This window comes from Anolis sagrei, chromosome 3 (assembly GCF_037176765.1).
Source record: "Anolis sagrei isolate rAnoSag1 chromosome 3, rAnoSag1.mat, whole genome shotgun sequence".
NCBI lineage: Eukaryota > Metazoa > Chordata > Lepidosauria > Squamata > Dactyloidae > Anolis > Anolis sagrei.
In genome coordinates, this window is record NC_090023.1 from 24,043,866 (window position 1) to 24,063,176 (window position 19,311).

General features: G+C 39.3%; 1 protein-coding gene across 1 annotated transcript in view; it reads right to left on the reverse strand.

Annotated features, from left to right (window-relative positions):
• PDGFD (platelet derived growth factor D) overlaps positions 1-19,311 on the reverse strand; it is a 223,008-nt gene that overhangs the window by 153,145 nt on the left and 50,552 nt on the right.

A 19,311-nucleotide genomic window follows, 5' to 3' on the forward strand; every position in this document is an offset into this window, starting at 1 on the left:
CCCCAAATTAACATGGTTGCCTTCTCCCAATGCCAGGAATGGGAATGGAGATAAAAATGGGATCATTTTGTATCCTGTTTGAACTGTGACCTTGTAGAAAAGATTGAGTCAATGTGGGATAGTGATTAGAGTGTGAACTAAGACTCCAGGAGACCAAGGATGAAAAATTCCTGCTTAGTCCTGGGAACTTAAAAGGGTGACTGCAAGGGTGACTGCAAGCACATTCTCTCAGCCTCAGAGAAAAGCAATGCCAGACCACTTTAGGATAAAATGTACCACCGGATTTCTATGATACAGTCAGCATACATTGGTGTCAACTTAACGACACATGGCAACATCATTCAATACCAGAGTTGGGTGACTGATGGGAACACATGATCATAGAGTTGGAAAAGAACCCATTAGTCCAACCCACTGCTCAATCCAGTTAGAGCATCCTCAGCAGATAATTGTCCAACCTCGTTTTGAAAATGTCCATAAAAAGACTCCACAACCTATTGGGGACCCTATCTATCTATCTATCTATCTATCTATCTATCTATCTATCTATCATGCCTACCAAGTCAACACATAGATAAATTGATCTGATTCAGTACGTCTCCTCTAGATGAAATTTAACAATAATATTTGGGTTTATGTGTTAAGATTCAATTTACTTTGAGGCTAAAAGATTAAGATCTTCAGATTGTTGATTATATTTGGATATATCATGGCAGAACTCATTAAAAAAGATGATTAAACCAAACAAATTAAAGTCAAGAGGAGGAGAAAGAAATCAAGTGAATCATGGACTTGGGTGTTCAAGACCTGAGCAGGACCAATGATGGCCAGGATTAATCAACAACTAATTTATAAAGCCACCAAAAGTCAAAACTGATTTGCTAGCAAATAACATGATCACAGAAAAGTTTGTCTTGCTAGTTTTGGAGTGTGACTCTTTTAGTTACAGTAAGAGCAAGCAGGATCCAATTACATTGATCATCAGTTCAATTCCAGGCATATAATTTAAAATTACATGTGCACACACACATACAATCTCAAAATGAATATGCTTTGCTACCTCCAATCAAATCATGAGAGGCTATTGGCCTTTCCATATCATATGTCACAAGGAGGCCTTGCCAATATTTAGTTCATTTGGTCCTTAGCAAGAAATGCTTAAAAGAATTCCTGGATTCTTTGGATGAATTGTCTTGGTTTAATAATGTGAGAGTGGGCAATGTGTGACTGATGGGCCACATGCAGCCCGGTGGGTTCCTCAAAGTTTAAAACCTGGGTCCAATATACCCTCTGGGGCACTGGTTCTCAACCTGTGGGCCCCCAGGTGTTTTGGCCTACAACTCCTAGAAATCCGAGCCAGTTTACCAGCTGTTAAGATTTCTGGGAGTCAAAGGCAAAAACATCTGGGGACCTGCAGGTTAAAAACCACTGTTCTAGGGGCAATTTCACCCCGCATGTCAAAAATTACTTCCAGTTATTTTCTACTCTGAAAAAAGGCTGGGGGGAGGGGGTTAAAACACTTGATATAGATGACCATCAGCATGCCCTAAACAACATTGGAAGGCATTTGGAGGAAAAGCCATTTTTGTTTTTGGATTGTTGTTTTTCATCTTCTTCTTTTTTTTTTGCTTTATTATTTTTTTTGCAGTGGGATGCAGCCCCTCACTCCAACACAGCCCTCTAGTCTTCTTCAGTTACCACCTCTGCAATAATATGTAAAAGAATACAGATGTATCCATTAGATTGTACTCTGAATTGTGAAACCAAAAAAGCATCAAGGTGCATTTATAATGCATACTTTGAGAGAAACTCGTTCAAACCCTATTGAAGATTGTTAGGTACTTCTAAAATCCAAAAATATCTCAAGCTGCCATTAAAGCATGTATTTTTGAGAGAAAGTGTACTCAAAAAACATTTCAAATTACACATGTGAGTAAATTGCAATATTAAAGCTCCCACAAAGCTTTAAAAAGAACCCTTTTTTTCAATTAGAACTCCCAGAATGCACAGCCAACATGATTGATAGCTATGCTATACGGCAGAGCATCTACACAGCCATATAACCTGGGACAGGCAGGAATTAGCCCTGTGGCATCCACATAATGCACAGAGGCAATTCTCCCCCAATGTTGGGTAAGGTAATTTACCATGGTATTGCCACACATTAGACAAAGTCTGGAAATGGCCCAAGGCTTTCCTGGTGCTCCAGAGCTTTCCCACACTTTGGGGCAGTGTGAAAAGTTGAGCTGGTTTTGATTAAGAAATGGCCAGCACCATTCACACAGCCATCCCACTCCATAGCCTAGGGACAGAGGCCCTTATTGTTGTTGTCTTATCACCACCATAGTGGTGAAAACAGAGCTCAGATGTGCCAGTACAAGTCGGAAAGGGAAGGGGGGGGGGGGAGGTGGTGGCAATCCGTCTTTTCCCCTTTCCATGGTATGTTGGTGCTTTTTCAAGTGTCCACAAAGACTTATTAGAATGATGTCCAGCAGTGATGTCCAGGAGCTGTTTTCAATTCTATGGCCATCACTATAATAGCAACAACATAATGACACTAAGTGTGGCTGTTCTGTGGGGCCAAACCATATTTGGCCCCACTGAACAGTGTGGACTCCCTTCCACCAACACAGTAGCATGGAGGAGGCCAGTGCCAAACTCCCCCAGTAGAACTGTTCTAATATAGTTCGGCCTAATTGATAGGATTCAACTATGATCTGTTTATCTTAATGTATATGCCTAGCATGTATTGAATATCTAACGTATTTCCCCCCTCTTTCTTCTCCTTCCCCCTCTTTCTTTTATTTAAAATCTCATAAAGAATGAAAACATTTCTAGTCAGAGAATGAAAGTTTGGGGATTACCTTGTTTGGGGACCCTATTCATTTATGGATTTTGATGCCTTTACCTGCTAAGGGCTTTTGTAAATAGTTGCAAATCTAACAACAGATATAATTTTCCCCTGCACTCTCCAGTTTTTCATAAACTGTGAGAACAGAACTTGAGCTGTTGGCTTTTGACAAAAATCACATGGAGAATCAGTACTGGCAGACAAGCACAGAGCTCTTCAGACGGCACTTACATGACTTCTTCTGCCAACACCGATGGGAAGTGTCAAATCCAGCCCCATTTGTCACAAGTGGCATAAATACTAAACAAAAGCAGGAGATGGAGAAGCCAACACATTGCTTTAAATTTCCCATCAAACTCATTCTACATATGGCAATCCTTATGTCTGGATTTTTTTTAAAAAAACACGTTTTCTGGCATCCATTATGTTCAGAATTTATTGTTACCTGCCACAGCCATGCTAATGGAAAAACAGAATATAAATTCATCTCCTACTAAACATATATGTACAGGAAGGGGATGGTGCATAGGTTTGGAATATGCAATTTTCATGTAAATGTTTCTAGGTTCGGTTTCTAGCACACACACACATATAGAGAGTTAAAAGATAATAGAACTCATGAAGAACTCAGAGCAGATTGGTTAGTTAGATGGACAAATATTTGCTTTTGTTGCGACTTTAATCTTAAGCAAGCAAATGCAGTGATTAAAGCTGGGCATTCAAACTCACGACTGGACCAAAAAGTTCATCTAACAGAGAACCATTGTATTCAAGTAGTCTACATCTCCATCTAGCATTGGTTGAATTTCTCTGAGAAGTCATTGAGGTGGTGAATCCATTCAAGGTTTTAGTCTAAAATGTAAAGTAGCTATCCAAAGTGCTGAACATATTTGGTGGATGGGTGTCATTACTTTGCATGATGTATTTAAAGTTCAAACTAAAGTTTAGAACTGATTCATTGTCTCACTGACCCAATCTACTACTGGGTTGAATCCCTGTCCCCTCATTTGCCTTGTCACTGACCAGAAACACCCCTGCTATGTCTGCATTAAGCTCCACTTTGTTTGTTATGGACATCCAATCTTGATTAAGGACAGTGACAGAAAGAACATTTGCAAAAATCAAAATCTCAGATGAAAGGAGGCTTTCCAATTATTACAAAACCCTTATGATGAGAATTTTGGGCAGATGGAATCTTCAGGATTTAGTCTGCTTGAAAAATAAATGTGCTTTTGGGGAAAATAAATAAGAGTTGAAAATATTCAAACAATGTCAAAAACATATTTTTGAGTGTTGAGAAACTCTGATGGGAAGAATTCTGTAGGTTCGTCATAAGAATACAACTTGAGAGAACACGTCAATAATATTGCAACATCAAAGCTCTCAACACTTTGAGGTTTCTTCAACTCACTAGAAGAATGAGACCCAGATGGCAAATGTTTTTGGATCAAAGTTTCTGCCATTTGAGGCAATTGCACAAAACTCCCATCTTGGTACAAAACTAATGTCCTTGTATATTTGCTAACGTTAGCAAACATGGAGAAAGAATAATAATCTATCACAAAGGCACAAATAACTCATTCAGTGCTACTGCTTTTATTATGTGGTAATCATTTTCTAGTACTATGCATTTATTAAAATGTATAAAAACCACTTGGGGAAATGCACACATTTTCTCCAAGAAAGAGTACAGCGTCTTGTGTTCACTCATATACAGCACTTCAAAAATCCCGCACCATTTACCAAACAAGAATGAGTTAAGATAGAATTTGCATTTCTCATTATGATGCCAATTGCAGAAATAAAAATCCCCATCTGGGGTCACCTCAAGAGATTTTGTTCCCAATTGGAACAGGGATGTCTTAACAGCATTATGGGCCCTTGGGGCAAAGCAATACACTAATCTCTGTCTACACAACCACTCACAGGAATAAAAATGGAAATTATCAATAAAATAATTTTATATTTATTGGGATCTCATTTTCCTTTCTCATCTGGAATTCATTTCCTCTTCTGTGCTCCCCTCAAAACATGCTTTATTTCTGCTCAAAGGGCTATGTATGAATTTTACTGACACATAGTAAGTCTACGGTTTATTTTTCCCTCATTTCACTTTCTTACACTTCCTCTAACCATTCACCACACAAACAGAATACTGGAACACAAACAGCTAAGGCTATGCTTCTGGTAATGGAATGTATTTGGCGGGGATGAGAGACAGGGTCTTCTCAGTGATGGCCCCACCTGTGGAACTCACTTTCCTGAGAGATAAGGTCAACTCCATCCCTCCTGTCTTTCAGGAAGAAATTGAAATCATGGTTCTGGGAACAGACTTTTGGACAGCAGACATAATAGCACTTTGGATGTGGAACTAGATTGGAATAGTAATATGGCCGATAATAGTGTTTTTAAATTGTTTTTAATTGATGTTTTATCTATTGTTTTAAATTGTTGTTATGTTGTTGCATTTACTATATGTTGTGGCATCAAATTGTTGCCGAATGTAAGCCGTCCTGAGTCCCCCTCCAGGGGTTGAGATGGATGGGATAGAAATGCCGGATATAAAAAATAAATAAATAGTGCATTGTCAGCAATTGTCCCCAATTTTCTGCTTCCATAACACAGCATGCAATAAAAACAGTACAATTTATCTCGTGAATGTAGACAAGACAACTCTTCTATAAGCTGTAATTTTTCTCCTATCAAGTTAGTGGAAAATGTAAATGTTGAGGTGGGTAGTTGAAAAATCAGTGTTAAATTCTGACCAGTACATAGATTAGCATGGGGTTTCTATCCCCATGGGATCCCTGGGCAATTGTCCAGCATTCCCATGAATGAAGATGGCACTGAACTGGAATCCACATCACCCATTCCATTCAACACTGGTAGAAGAATACCTCAAAAGATACAGGCTAGGCCTCATGTATTTATTTACTTTATTTTTATCCAACCCTTCTCCCAATATAGAGACTCAAGGCACATAATCATTTAAGTACCAGCCATCTGGGACAGCTGCTATATTTTGCTAAATGTTACAGTGAGTGTTGTATTGACTATACAAAGGCATCACATTTGTATACTACTCATGAGTCAACAGTGTAATGCAGCAGTAAAAAAAAATCCAATGGAATTTATGACTGTTTCAAGAAGAATATAAATTCAGACTGAGGCATGAGTGGGCCCTCCTTTCTGCTTTGGCCAGTCCTTACCTGTCCAATTCTGGACAACCCAGATCAAGAAGAATATTAATAAGCAAACACAGCATACACACCTCTCACCTCTGCAGGAGTCTACCGTATCCCATGCAGCTGTGGACAAGTCTACATAGGGACCACCAAACGCAGTGCCCAAACACGAATCAAGGAACATGAAAGGCACTGCAGACTACTTCAACCAGAGAAGTCAGCCATAGCAGAGCACCTGATGAACCAGCCTGGACACAGCATATTATTTGAGAACACAGAAATGCTGGACCACACCAACGACTACCATGTCAGACTACACATAGAAGCCATTGAAATTCACAAGCATGTGGACAATTTCAACAGAAAGGAAGAGACCATGAAAATGAACAAAATCTGGCTACCAGTATTAAAAAACTCTAAAATTACAACAGCAAAACAGCAGAGAGGAAACAACCAGGCACATCTTAACACCTCTCAACAAAAGATTTTCCCAGGCTCAGGCAGGCCTTCAAATGCTAATGAAGGTGATCAGTTGAAACATTCACACCTAGCTCCAGCAGAGAAGAGCTCTTGGCCCCACCCCAGCCATTCCACAGATATATAAACCCATTGTCCTAATTTCAAGATTCACTATCCAACAGACCTCACTACCTCTGAGGATGCTTGCCATAGATGCAGGCAAAACGTCAGGAGAAATGCCTCTAGAACATGGTCCTATAGCCCAAAAAGCCCACAAGAACCTAGAATATTAATAAGCTTGAATATGTCCAAATGTAGGCTAAGATGATCAAAGGTCTGGAAAAAAAGCCCTATCAGGAATGACTTCAAAATTTGAATATGTTTCATTCAGAGAAGACTGAAGGGCAATATGACAACCAGCTATAAATATTTGAAGGGATACCATGCAGAAGATGGAGTAAGCTTGTTTTCCATTGCTTCAGAAACTAGAACATGAAACTGGAAAAGCTGGAATAGTGTCAGAGGATGGTAGACTCTCCCTTTTAAAGGATCAAACATCTTACATCATATGTGAATAAAGCACAGAGAAATTGCTACATATTGCAGTGTCCACTGTATAGTATGGAAACAATTATTTTTCTCATTAGATAAGCAATATCTAAGAGCTTCTTGCTCAGTCTTGCATACCTGGCAGAACAACATCAATAGCTTAGAAGCTGTCAAAGACTGTTGTGTTTGCCTCATTGGAGGGGAGGGTATTTCATGCTATTTTGCCTTCTCCTTGGCCCTAACTTCACCTATCAGAGATGTATCTAATGTATACCTAAGAATATCAACAACAATCTTTCTCTCTAAAGGGAACTGATGTTTACATGAGAGCACTTAAGGGACCTATTGCTGAAGAGATTCACTATCCATCTTTATACCAACTGTTCACCAATAGACGATTTCATTGAAGTCTATAAGCCATCGGCCTGCTTGCAGACAATTGCATTAACAATATTGCAGCCATGAAGTACACCTTTTTTGATTTTGCTATAACTCTGTCATTTGTTTAATAGTTATACATCAGACTATTTGCTCCTTATCTTCTTTGTTTTACGTTTGATGGCTTCATGCCCAGAAATATCTGGTAAATCAGTGTTGTCTCACAGAGACTTCAAACATTTGGGTTCTTACTTGACATAGAAACCCTTCTTTTATTATCTGGGTTTCAGAGACATAAACCTATCCAATATTAGTCCTCAGCCTCTAACACATAGGCTTGTGTGGTGCCAGTTGATCCAGTCAGGTAACTATCAGGTTATTTTGTTATCCGTGGTTGGGAAGCAGCCATTTATATGTACACCAATTCCCAACAGCAACTTAATGCCACATGCCACTGTCAGAACTATAAAACAGTTTGCTAAACTTAGCCATGTGGATATGAGACTCAAAAGTGTCAATTTGCTGAGATCACCAGTAATCACCTTCTGAATATGTGAACTCAGACTGAATATACACATCACAATGAAATTCTGCAATGAATTTCACAATGAAAAGATGAACATAAAATCTCAACAACAATCTTTGTTTTGTTCTCACATGCAAGAAAAAATGTTTGTCTCCTTATTTGTGAGATAGTGATTTTTCCTGAGTTTATGACCATCTGCACAAGATATTGCGTCCGTAGCAAAAATTATGATAGTTGCTGTTGAATTGCATGAAATTAATATTTTGTATTGATGAGGAAGGTTGCATTTTAATCGATTCGCTAGTTTTCCTGTGCTTATTCCTTGTGTACTTATCTTCACAAAGTGAAATGATAGTCATTTACAAAGATATATGTGCTCAAAACCCGGAGAACTCAAAGAATTTTACTGACTTCTGTCAAGGCAATTTTGAATCTCAAACCAATGCACCATTTACTTCTTTATTTATACAACATTTAGCAGAGGTGCCAGAAGTGTGTTAGTTACTACAAGTCTCAGTTGCTGCTTATGCTACTTTCATCTCAAACAGCTTGAAGGCCATTTTGTCACAGCTCTACTACTATTTTGGGGACTTGCTTTTCTTTTCAACAGAGGAAGCTTTGTGTTAATTTGTTTCAGTGGTCCAGCTACAAGTTATGATGAAGTTATTTTTCCCACCCTGGACTTTCCACAGATATATAAACTCAATTTTTCTAGTTTCCAACAGACCTCACAACCTCTGAGGATGCCTGCTATAGATGCAGGTGAAACATCAGGAGAGAATGCTTCTAGAACATGGCCATACAGCCCAAAAAACCTACAACAACCCTATGATGAAAACACTTAGCATTTTAAATTCATAGCACTTGTACAAAGGGAAGAGAAGGAAGCTGACGGATTCACTATTATAAATAATTTGTGGTAGTTGGCACCACTAAATGAGAACATAAACATCTTAGAGCTTTACTTATTTCTGCACAGTTGTTACTGAGTATATGTTGATGATGATGATGATGATGAGTATGATGATTATTATTTTATTTCTTACCCACCTCTCCTCACAGCTTGTAGTGGGCTACAACATTGTTAAAACACACAATCAAAATACATAATCATTTAAAAACATTATGTAAAATACATATTAAAACATATTTACATACAATACATATTAAAATACGCAAACAAAAATTAGATTGTGATTACCAGTAATCACCTTTTGTGGTACTGGTATCTTAGGAGATACCTGTGGGTGCCAGATCTTGGCACGAGACCTATATTATGAAAAGGCAATCCCAGGGGATACATAATTGGAATTAATACAGAATGAACCGCAAAGGCTCTACCATTGTCTTTCTGAACATATACTACCAAAAGTTGTTCAACAGTGTCATGAAATTTCCTTCTCTGGAGGTTTTGAAACAGAAGTTGGCTGGCCATCTGTTGGGAGTGCTTTGATTATACATTCTTGCATGGCAGGGTATTGGATTGCCCTGTAGTATCTTCCAACTCTATAATTCTATGCTTCCAAAACAGCATAAAATATTCATGAGCCTTGAAACTAAGCCTGGTCATCTCTAATAGCTGTTTAAAGAGACCAGTGAAATGAGGACATGTATCTCAATGATAAATGGCAGCTAAGCAAGCCCATGCAAAAAATTAGAAGCAATCTTCTCTCATACAATAGGGGGGATGGCAATTACTACAGAAGGGTTCATTAACGGGTTATTGTTGAAATATGATGAGAGAAATTTTGTTAGCCGATGCAAAGACATGCTTTTTCATGGTGAAACAATAAAAGGAAATGTTTTTAAAATTACTTCTTTCGCTCCCTTACTTCTTTCATTGAAGGCTAACCCTTCAGCTTTGATTTTCTGTTCCTTGGCATCCCCATTCAGTGTCTAGACACGAATGAAACCCAGGATAGTATAGGAAGGAAGATTCTTAATTAGGAAGAACTTTCTGACCGTAAGGGTTGTTCAGCAGTGGAACTTTCTGTCCCAGAGTGTGATGGAGGCTCCTTATTTGGAGGCTTTTAAACAGAGGATGGCCATCTGTCAGGAGTGCTTTGAATGTGATTTTCCTGCTTATTGGCAGGGGGATGGACTGGAGGGCCCACGAGGGCTCTTCCAACTCTATGATTTTTGATTCTATAGTGATGTGAGCATTGGAGTATGACTCAGGAGACCAGGACTTTATTCTCTGCCCAGCCATGGAAACCCATTAGGTCAGGGTTTCCGACCTTTTTTGAGTCGTAACGCCATTTTTTGGATACATTAAAAATAGGCTTTTTAATAGGGCAAATGAAAACATATTGGAAATAGATTTTTCAGTTTAATATAATTCAAAATAATGTTAACTTGCGATATTTTTAATGTAGTGATTAAAATTGTAACTCATTTGCAAGCTTAAAAATTCATGATTGACTTTTCGTTAATGCCAACCTCTTGTCATTCTTGACATTTAATTTCTTCCTTCTTTTGGTTTTCAACTGAAGGAATGTTGAAAATCCACTCTCTCAGAGAAATGTAGAAACTAAGGCAAGTGTAACTCAAAATGCAAGCATGGTGACATCTGGATATGAATGATACATAGCAAACCAGAATTGAGTCAGTGGTTTTTCATCAAAGAAGGTGTGTGCTGAGGAATCATTCTGCATACCCAAGAATTCATCTTGTACTTCATCCAGGATGCTCACAAAATCAGGGAAAGCAGCTTTCATACCAGCACAGCTTCTTCTGTCAGCTCAGGGAAATAACACTGGCGTTCATGTTCAAGGGATTCGAGATGCCCAGGAATCTCAAATTGCCATTTATTTCACCAGATTCATCTACCACACTGCACAGTTTCTCAAACATGGCAACAGTTCCCAGATTTCCTTTTCTTTGCAATTTCTGGTGTTTGAATACAAACTCCCTGAGATTATCTTGAAATTTGATAATAGTTGTTTCTATTCCTTGGGAGTTTTAGGTTAAACCTATTTTGCTGTTCTAATATCTCTGCCAGGTAAGCAGTTCTTCTCAACCAAGATTCATCATTGAAACAGGCCACAAGTTCATGTTTCCCTTGCACTTCCAGGAATAACTCGAGTTTTTCTGATTGAGTTAAGCGACATAGTCTGGAGTTGTTGGCACTGCTACAGTGACTATGGTGTTTGGACCTTACAGCTCTGCTCAGCTCGTGGTTGATTGATCTTGGCTGGCTGCTTGCCTGCCCAAAGAAGAGAAATTATGCAATGTGCTGGGCATTAAATTCCTGGAAGTAGGATCATTCAATTCATGTTTTCATATGATTTATATTTCGCAGAATTTGCTGGTATCAAAGAAAAACCATTGCTGCTCACAAGAAACAAGGCTAGGCACTCAACGTACATGGATCACTAAGATTTGACCAATCACAAGCCGAGCAATCCCCTCATTCTGAAGAGCCATTCACCAAACTGTGCATGAGCCTGGACCTCATAACAAGCTGATCCGAAGAATGAAAGATTGTTACACATTTATGTAAACAAATATCTGATTTTTTTGTTTTCCCTTTTAAAAATGTTCATAGCTCACCACTGCCAGGCAACCCCTCAGAAAACACTTCACGATCACATTTGGGTCCCGACTCATGGGTTGGGGACCAATGCACTCAGTGATCTTGGCAGAGTGACACTCTTAGCCCCAGAAAATGTTGTGATAAGTTCATCTTAGGTCATCATAAGTTGGGAACAAAGGCACACAACAGGAATGCCAATGGATTCCTGCCATTAGCCGTTTAGTGGAGACGAGAGACAGGGCCTTCTCCTTGGTAGCCCTTCGGCTGTAGAACTCCCTCCCTAAGGAGATTAGATCTGCCCCCTTCCTCTTGATATTCAGGAAGAAACTTAAATCCTGGTTATGGGAGCAAACATTTGCAGATTAGATAGATTTTACTGGCAATGATGAAATTTTAGTGGACCGCAATTTGGATGGATTTGGATGACGTTTTAAACTGGTGAACTGTTTTAATGTATATTGATATTTATTTTTTAGGCATTTGATTGTATTTTATGATGGGTTTTATTGTTTCAGCATTGAATTGCTGCCTGTTGGTAGCCGTCCTAAGTCCCTCCTTAGAGGTCGAGATAGGACGGGGTATAAATGTTCCAAATAAATAAATAGTCAATATTGCTTGAAAAAACCTAACCTAAGGATAGCTGTATTCCAATTTTTGCACAAAACAGAAATTTAAAATATAGATCAAAAAGTGTCTTATCTATTTTGTCTCATAAACACAAGGCATGTGCCTTATTATTATTATTATTATTATTATTATTATTATTATACTTGATTTGTACCCCGCTACCATTTCCCCAAGGGACTCGGTGTGGCTTACATGAGGCCAAGCCCAAACACAACAACAAAATCAATAAAACATCAATACAAGCAATTAAAAAACATAGACAATAAAATACACAGCATTATCAAAAAAGCAACACATAATTAAAAACAATGGGGAGGCCAAATGTAGAGTTAAAATTGGAAATAATGCTGGGCCATGAACGAAAGGTGATACTAGTGTTTGTGGAGGGCATACAAACAGACTCAGGGAAATGTAAAGTGCTTCGGAGGACAAAGTGCTATGGGATTCATTATTCCGGGAAGGCACACTGGAACAGCCACGTCTTGCTTCTTATTCATCAGCGTGATGGTTAGCCAATGTTTTAAATGTTTCTTTCCAGAAGTACCCACCTTCAAACCCTTCTTGGAAGTTCTGTATCTATAGCCAGGTAAACATGAATTAAACTTATGCTTTGTTCATGTTACTTCATATACTGTATATGGTAACATGACAACTACTTGAATATATTTAGTTATATTCTAGGCTCTATGCAGATGTTTTTTCACATTAAAAAAAAATCTGTACTCTGTTACACAAAGCATGGCAGGCCCTATAAAGCTGCTCTTTCAACAAAAATTCATTACAGATTCATTCCAACTGATCCAGCACATTCTGGTGTGCTAATCAAAATATAATTGTGCATGTTACTTAACATTTTTATAACACTTCTCATATAATATTTCAGCAATCCAATAATAATTCTGTAATATTGGGACAGTAGTATTTTCTTTGAATTGCAATTAACAACTAATCCTCCAAGACAATGGCCAATTCACGAGTCTATCATTTCAGGATTTCATCTGTAATATGCTCTGAGAAATCTCATGTCTCATAGTTCCTGCTTGTTGCATTACAGATTCTCAGGCAGGCAGTTATGGAAAAAGCCTCCCCCTCCCCCCCCCCCCCCCCCGAGAATGAAGACACAGTATAATACTAGAAATTAATTCCAGCTCCCAACATTGGGGCACTTTGCCTATACTAGCTCTTGAGAGAAACCCTTTAAGGGAGAAGAGAATACTGTATTGAATTGTCATTCATTCATACTCTCCCACCATCCCACTTTCAGAGGAATAGTCTCAAATAATCCTACATCATCCCATTTAAAACATCCTGGTTTCTCCCTTCTCCTCTTACTTTGTCCTTGACTTGTGCCCACTGGTGTAAATTGAGTGCAAAGTACCAAAGGTGTTTGCACTCATTTTACTCAGCAGGAGGGAAAGGAAAGGAGCTGCAGAATCTTGCCCTTCCCTGTAGACTCAAGGAAAGGCAAACCATTGCAATCTGCCCTAGCTTGTCTACTCTTTTCCACTAATAACTTGCAACATCTTCCTCACACTCTGTTGTTTCTTAGCTGCATGTGTCTTGGTTTTCATCTGTGCACATTAATCTGATACATGCTTGCTGTGAAGGGTATTTGCAAATGATCTGACTGAAAACTTAAAAATACTCCAGGGCTTTGTAAAGCATTTAGCATGAAGGCTTTTTTAAAAAAAAAAAAACACACACTATGATATATGCCTCTAGAGGTTTGCTGTGTTGTTAGTCTCCTGCTTCCCTACTATGAACATAGAAATTTACCCAAAGCACGGGTGGAGCGGGAGGATTTCTATTTCCCCATATAAACTTTTATTTTATATCTCCCAAGCTGTCAATAGAAGGAAATGCACCTTGCCTCAGAAATCAATATAAAAGTTGTGATATTTTTACAAAACAAAAGCAATACAGCTTGCACTTGAAAAAATGTGAATAACTAAAAATGCAGACATGTAGAAAAGATGCATTAGAAATATTTTTTTTTCATGTCAGGAGCTACATGAGAAACTATAAGTTGATTCTGTTGTGGGAGAATTTGCTGTCTGCAAGGATGTTGCCCAGGGTATGCCCAGATGTTTTGATATTTTACCTTGTGGGAGGCTTCTCTCATGCCCCCACATGAGGAACTGGAGCTGACAGGGGGAGCTCATCCATGTTCTTCCCGGATTCAAACCTCTGACCTGTTGGAGGTTTGAATCTGGGGCGAGAGTGCATGTGTACAGTACAACTATGTGTGCATTGTTTTGTGTGTGTCAGGAGTGACTTGAGAAACTGCAAGTCGCTTCTGGTGTGAGAGAATTGGCCATCTGCAAGGATGTTGCCCAGGGGATGCCTAGATATTTTGATGTTTTACCATCCTTGTGTGAGACTTCTCTCATGTCCCCACATGAGGAGCTGGAGCTGACAGGGGGAGCTCATCCACACTCTCCTCGGATTCAAACTTCTGACCTATCGATCTTCAGTCCTGCCGGCACAAAGGTTTAACCCATTGCACCACTGGGGGGCTCCTATTGTGTGCATGTTGAAGAAATATGAATGAAATCATGAATATGTTTCCATATAGGAAGAAAAAGAAGAAAATACATCAACTCAGATAGAATACACATCACAATGAAATTCTGAGAAATACAATTAAAAGATGAGGAACATAAAATCTACTTTGTCTTGTTCTCACATGCAAGAAGAAAATGTTTGTCTCATTATTTGTGAGATAGTGATTTTTCCTGACTTTATGACCATCTGCACAAGATATTGTGTCTGTAGCAAAAATTATGATAGTTGCTGTTGAATTGCATGAAATTAATATTTTGTATGGATGAGGAAGGTTGCATTTTAGTCAATTCGCTAGTTTTCCTGTGCTTATTCCTTGTGTACTTATCTTCAGAAAGGGAAATGATCGTCATTTGCAAAGACATATGTGCTCAAAACCTGGAGAACTCAATGAATTTTACTGACTTCTGTCAAGGCAATTTTGAATCTCAAACCAATGCACCATTTACTTCTTTATTTATACAACATTTAGCAGAGATGACAGAAGTGTGTCAGTTACTACAAATCACAGTTGTTGCTTATGCTACTTTCATCTCAAACAGCTTGAAGGCCATTTTGTCACAGTTCTGGGGACTAGCTTTTCTTTTCAACAAAGGAAACGTGTTAATTTGTTTCAGTGGTTCAACTACAAGTTATGATGAAGTTATTTCTCCCACCCTGGACTTTCCACAGATATATAAACCCAATTTTCCTAGTTTCCAACAGACCTCACGACCTCTGAGGATGCCTGCTATAGATGCAGGCAAAATGTCAGGAGAGAATGCTTCTAGAACATGGCCATACAGCCCAAAAAACCTACAACAACCCTATGATGAAAACACTTAGCATTTTACATTCATACCACTTGTACAAAGGGAGGAGAAGGAAGCTGACGGATTCACTATTATAAATAGTTTGTGGTAGCTGGCACCACTAAATGAGAACATAAACATCTTAGAGCTTTACTTATTTCTGCACAGTTGTTACTGAGATTATTATTATTATTATTATTATTATTATTATTATTATTATTATTTCTTACCCACCTCTCCTCACAGCTTGAGGTGGGCTACAACATTGTTAAAGCACACAATCAAATCACATAATCATTTTTTAAAAATCTGTAAAATACACATATTAAAACATATTTACATACAATATATATTAAAATACACAAAAAAAATTAGACATAAAATTGAAGTTTAAAATTTGTCATTAATACTGTCTGGGTAGGCCTGCTGAAAGAGACAGGTCTTCACTTATGTCTTAAATTTTGACAGCTGATTTAGCTGACAAGAGTTCTACCAGCAGGTTGTTCATCTGCCTTGGTGCAGCTGATGAAAAGGTCCTCTGGGTGACGGTTGCCAGTCAGGTTCTGGCAGACTGGAGCCGTCCCTACCCCCACCCCAGAGGACCTCATTGTTTGGAGCAGATTATATAGGAGTAGGTGCTCCTGTAGGTAACCTGGACTCAAAACAACACATTATACTTTTCTTGAAAACTAATTGGCAGGCAACGAAGTGACTTTAGGATAGTGTGATATGTTCATTGCTGGATGTTCCTGTAACCAATCTGGTTGTCATATTTTGAACCAGGTGGAGTTTTTGAACTTGGTACAAAGGTAGACCAATGTAAAGGACATTGCAGAAGTCTAAACTTGATGTTACCAGCACTACCATCTTCAGGTTCTCCAAATCTAGGAAGGGGTGCAGCTAGTGGATCAGCTGAAGCTGATAGGAAGCGCTCCTTAGTGTTGCATCTACCTGGCCTGATGTTTGGAGAGATGGATCCAGGAGCACTCCCAAGCTGCGGATGCAGTCTTTCAGGAGGCATTTAACCCTATCCAGAATTGATTGACATGCCTCCATTAACAGATTAGGACCCTTGATGGCAAGCACCTCTGTTTTGTCTGGATTCAGTTTCAATTTTGTTTTTCCTTATCCAGCGCATTACCTCCTCCAGGCATTTATTCAGAGGAGACACACTATCCTTAGTTGTAGCTGTTTTGGAAGGCATGGAGAAATATATTTGGGCATCAGCATACTGATAACACCCTGCCCCATATCCACTGATGATCTCCCCTAGCAGCTTCATGTAAATATTAAAGAGCATTGGGGATAGAATTGCACCTTGTGGGACACCACATAATAGCTCCTTTTTCATGGAGCAGCTATTCCCAAGCAGCACCACCTGGACCCTGCCTGGGAGGCATGACCGGAACCACTACAGCACAACACCTCTGATTCCCAGCCCCCACCCTACCCCCAAGGCTTTCCAGAAGGATACCATGGCCGATAGTATTGAAAGCTGCTGAGAGGTCAAGAAGCACCAACAGGGACATACTCCCCTTGCTGGTGTTGAGATGGATATCTTCTACTAAGATGACCATAGCAGTCTCATCTCCATATGCTGCTCTGAAGCCGGTTTGAAATGGGTCAAGACCACCTGGAGTTGAAGGGCAACTGCCTTCTCAATCACTCTGCCCCAAAAAAGGAGGTTTTGGATACTAGTCTGCAATTATTGCAGTACAGGGGATCCAGGGAGGGCTTCTTCAGTTGTGATCTAACTACTGCTTCTTTTAAACAGGATGGAAAATTTCCCTCCCTGAGAGATGCATTAATAATTTGTTGTATTTGAGATCAAATTGCATCTCCTCCCTGGATGACCAGCAAAGAGGGATAGGGACCAAGAAGATAGATTGTCCTCCTTACCCCAGCAGCTTGTCCACATCCTCAGTACTCACCAATTAAAACTGATCCAGTGTAATCTCACCCGCAGAGTTGCTGGACACCTCATTTCTGGCCTCTGCTCCAATGACCCATCTAAGTCAGCTCTTATGCGAGAGATTTTATCTGCAAAATTGTTGTTAAAAGCATCACAGTGAGCTACTGAAGGTTCTAGCAATGGGTTCAGAGGGGAGGGCACCTGGGTTAAGCCTCTCACCACTCTGAACAGCCTCTCAGCGCTCTCAACAGCTGGACATGAATCCACAGATGCAATGTGTGTAAAGAAAAAAAGCTTCACTGTGTGTATTGCCACTTTTTAGGAGCAACGGTGCCCTCTATACCATGTCTTGTCACATAAAAGTCAAGTTTTCTACCGTTTTGTTTCCCTGAGTGTCTCCATATACCAGGGAGTCTGTTTTGACATGGATCAGAGAGGATGTTTGGGAGCAACCATATCAATAGCCCTGGTTAGACTTTGATTCCACTTACTGACCAGGGATTCAACAGGATTGTTGGTGATACCAGCCATAGAACCTTTTAAGGCCTCCTGGAATCTCAAACAATCCATTAGCCTTCGAGGGCAGGTGACCAATTATATCTTGATAATCTGAAAGGTACATTAGCATCTGCTTTATTAGTTTACTGCCTGATATCATCAGATACTTTGTCCTGAAGCTATAAGTTACTGAACCTAGCCCCATCTCAACAGAGACTGTTAAAAATTGCATAGTTGTTAAACAAATACATGAACAGTTGTGGAACAAACAATTCTTGCTCTCCAGATGAGATGTAGGGATGGATTACAAAAATAGATGTCATTCCCTCTAATAAAAAGTTAGACTTTATATAGCTAGTTAACTGTGGTGTCTCTTAGTTCATGAGATAAATATCAAGAAAGTCATGTTATCTTAGCCTTTGAGGAATGCAATGGCAAACCTCTCTGAACAAGTATTGCCAAGAAAGAATCTGAAAGGTTGAACTCTAGAGAACATTTTTGATTATATCTTATAGGGAAGAAACAAAAAAAACCAACATCCTGCTGTTGTACAACAGGACAGCTGATGTTTCTGGAGATCTTTCAGAAATGATATAAGGAGCATTCTACACACAACCCAAATGTGACTGCAGTTTGTGTCACTATGACATGTGTCACCCAAAAAACCCAGTATCAGCTACAAATCTGTAGGGAATGTGTTCCATATAGCAGCAAATAGCATGGAAATGTGTAATATTTACCATAGTTTGGTCAATAACTCATGGATTCTCAGGTTTTGCTGAATATTCACCAACTTCCTCACCACACAACCCACTTACGAATGCACATTATTTGCTTGTTTTGGAGATGAGGAATGCTGTGTCAGTTCTCATCTCTAGCCAAATATTACTGAATTCTGCCCCCTTTTCTGTCTTCAGTTATCCAATATCAATCAGGGACCAAAAAGTTAAAAAATGCTGCTTTTAATTGCTAAAACAGTTGAAACAAATGCCCATCCCTGCACAGTGTTTCTTACCTTCTCCTCTGAGTGGTTCTGTTTCCATCTGTTGGAAGAAAGCCTTCAAACCTTGTGTGGCATGATGCCTTTCAGGCACACGCTTCAGCACTGCCAGCCTAGCAGCTTGGAAACGTGGTGGAGGTGGAGAGGTCAGAACTTTGCAGAGTCATTAGGTCTGTGCAATTAGCAGCCTCATGGCTAAGCAAACCTGACAGCAATGTTTTGGCAGTAATTGCTTGCTTTGGAAAGAACGTGTCCTCCACAGCCAGATGGAAGAAATGCAAAGGAGCCTGCTTAATGACTGAGTTAAGAGAGAAATAATATGTAACATCCCACTGGAACAAAATGGCCTACCCAAATTGGTTATATTTAGTTTGAACGTTCTCATCTTGGATGAAAAGAAGCCGAAGGATATGCAACACATGTCATTGCATCCACCCC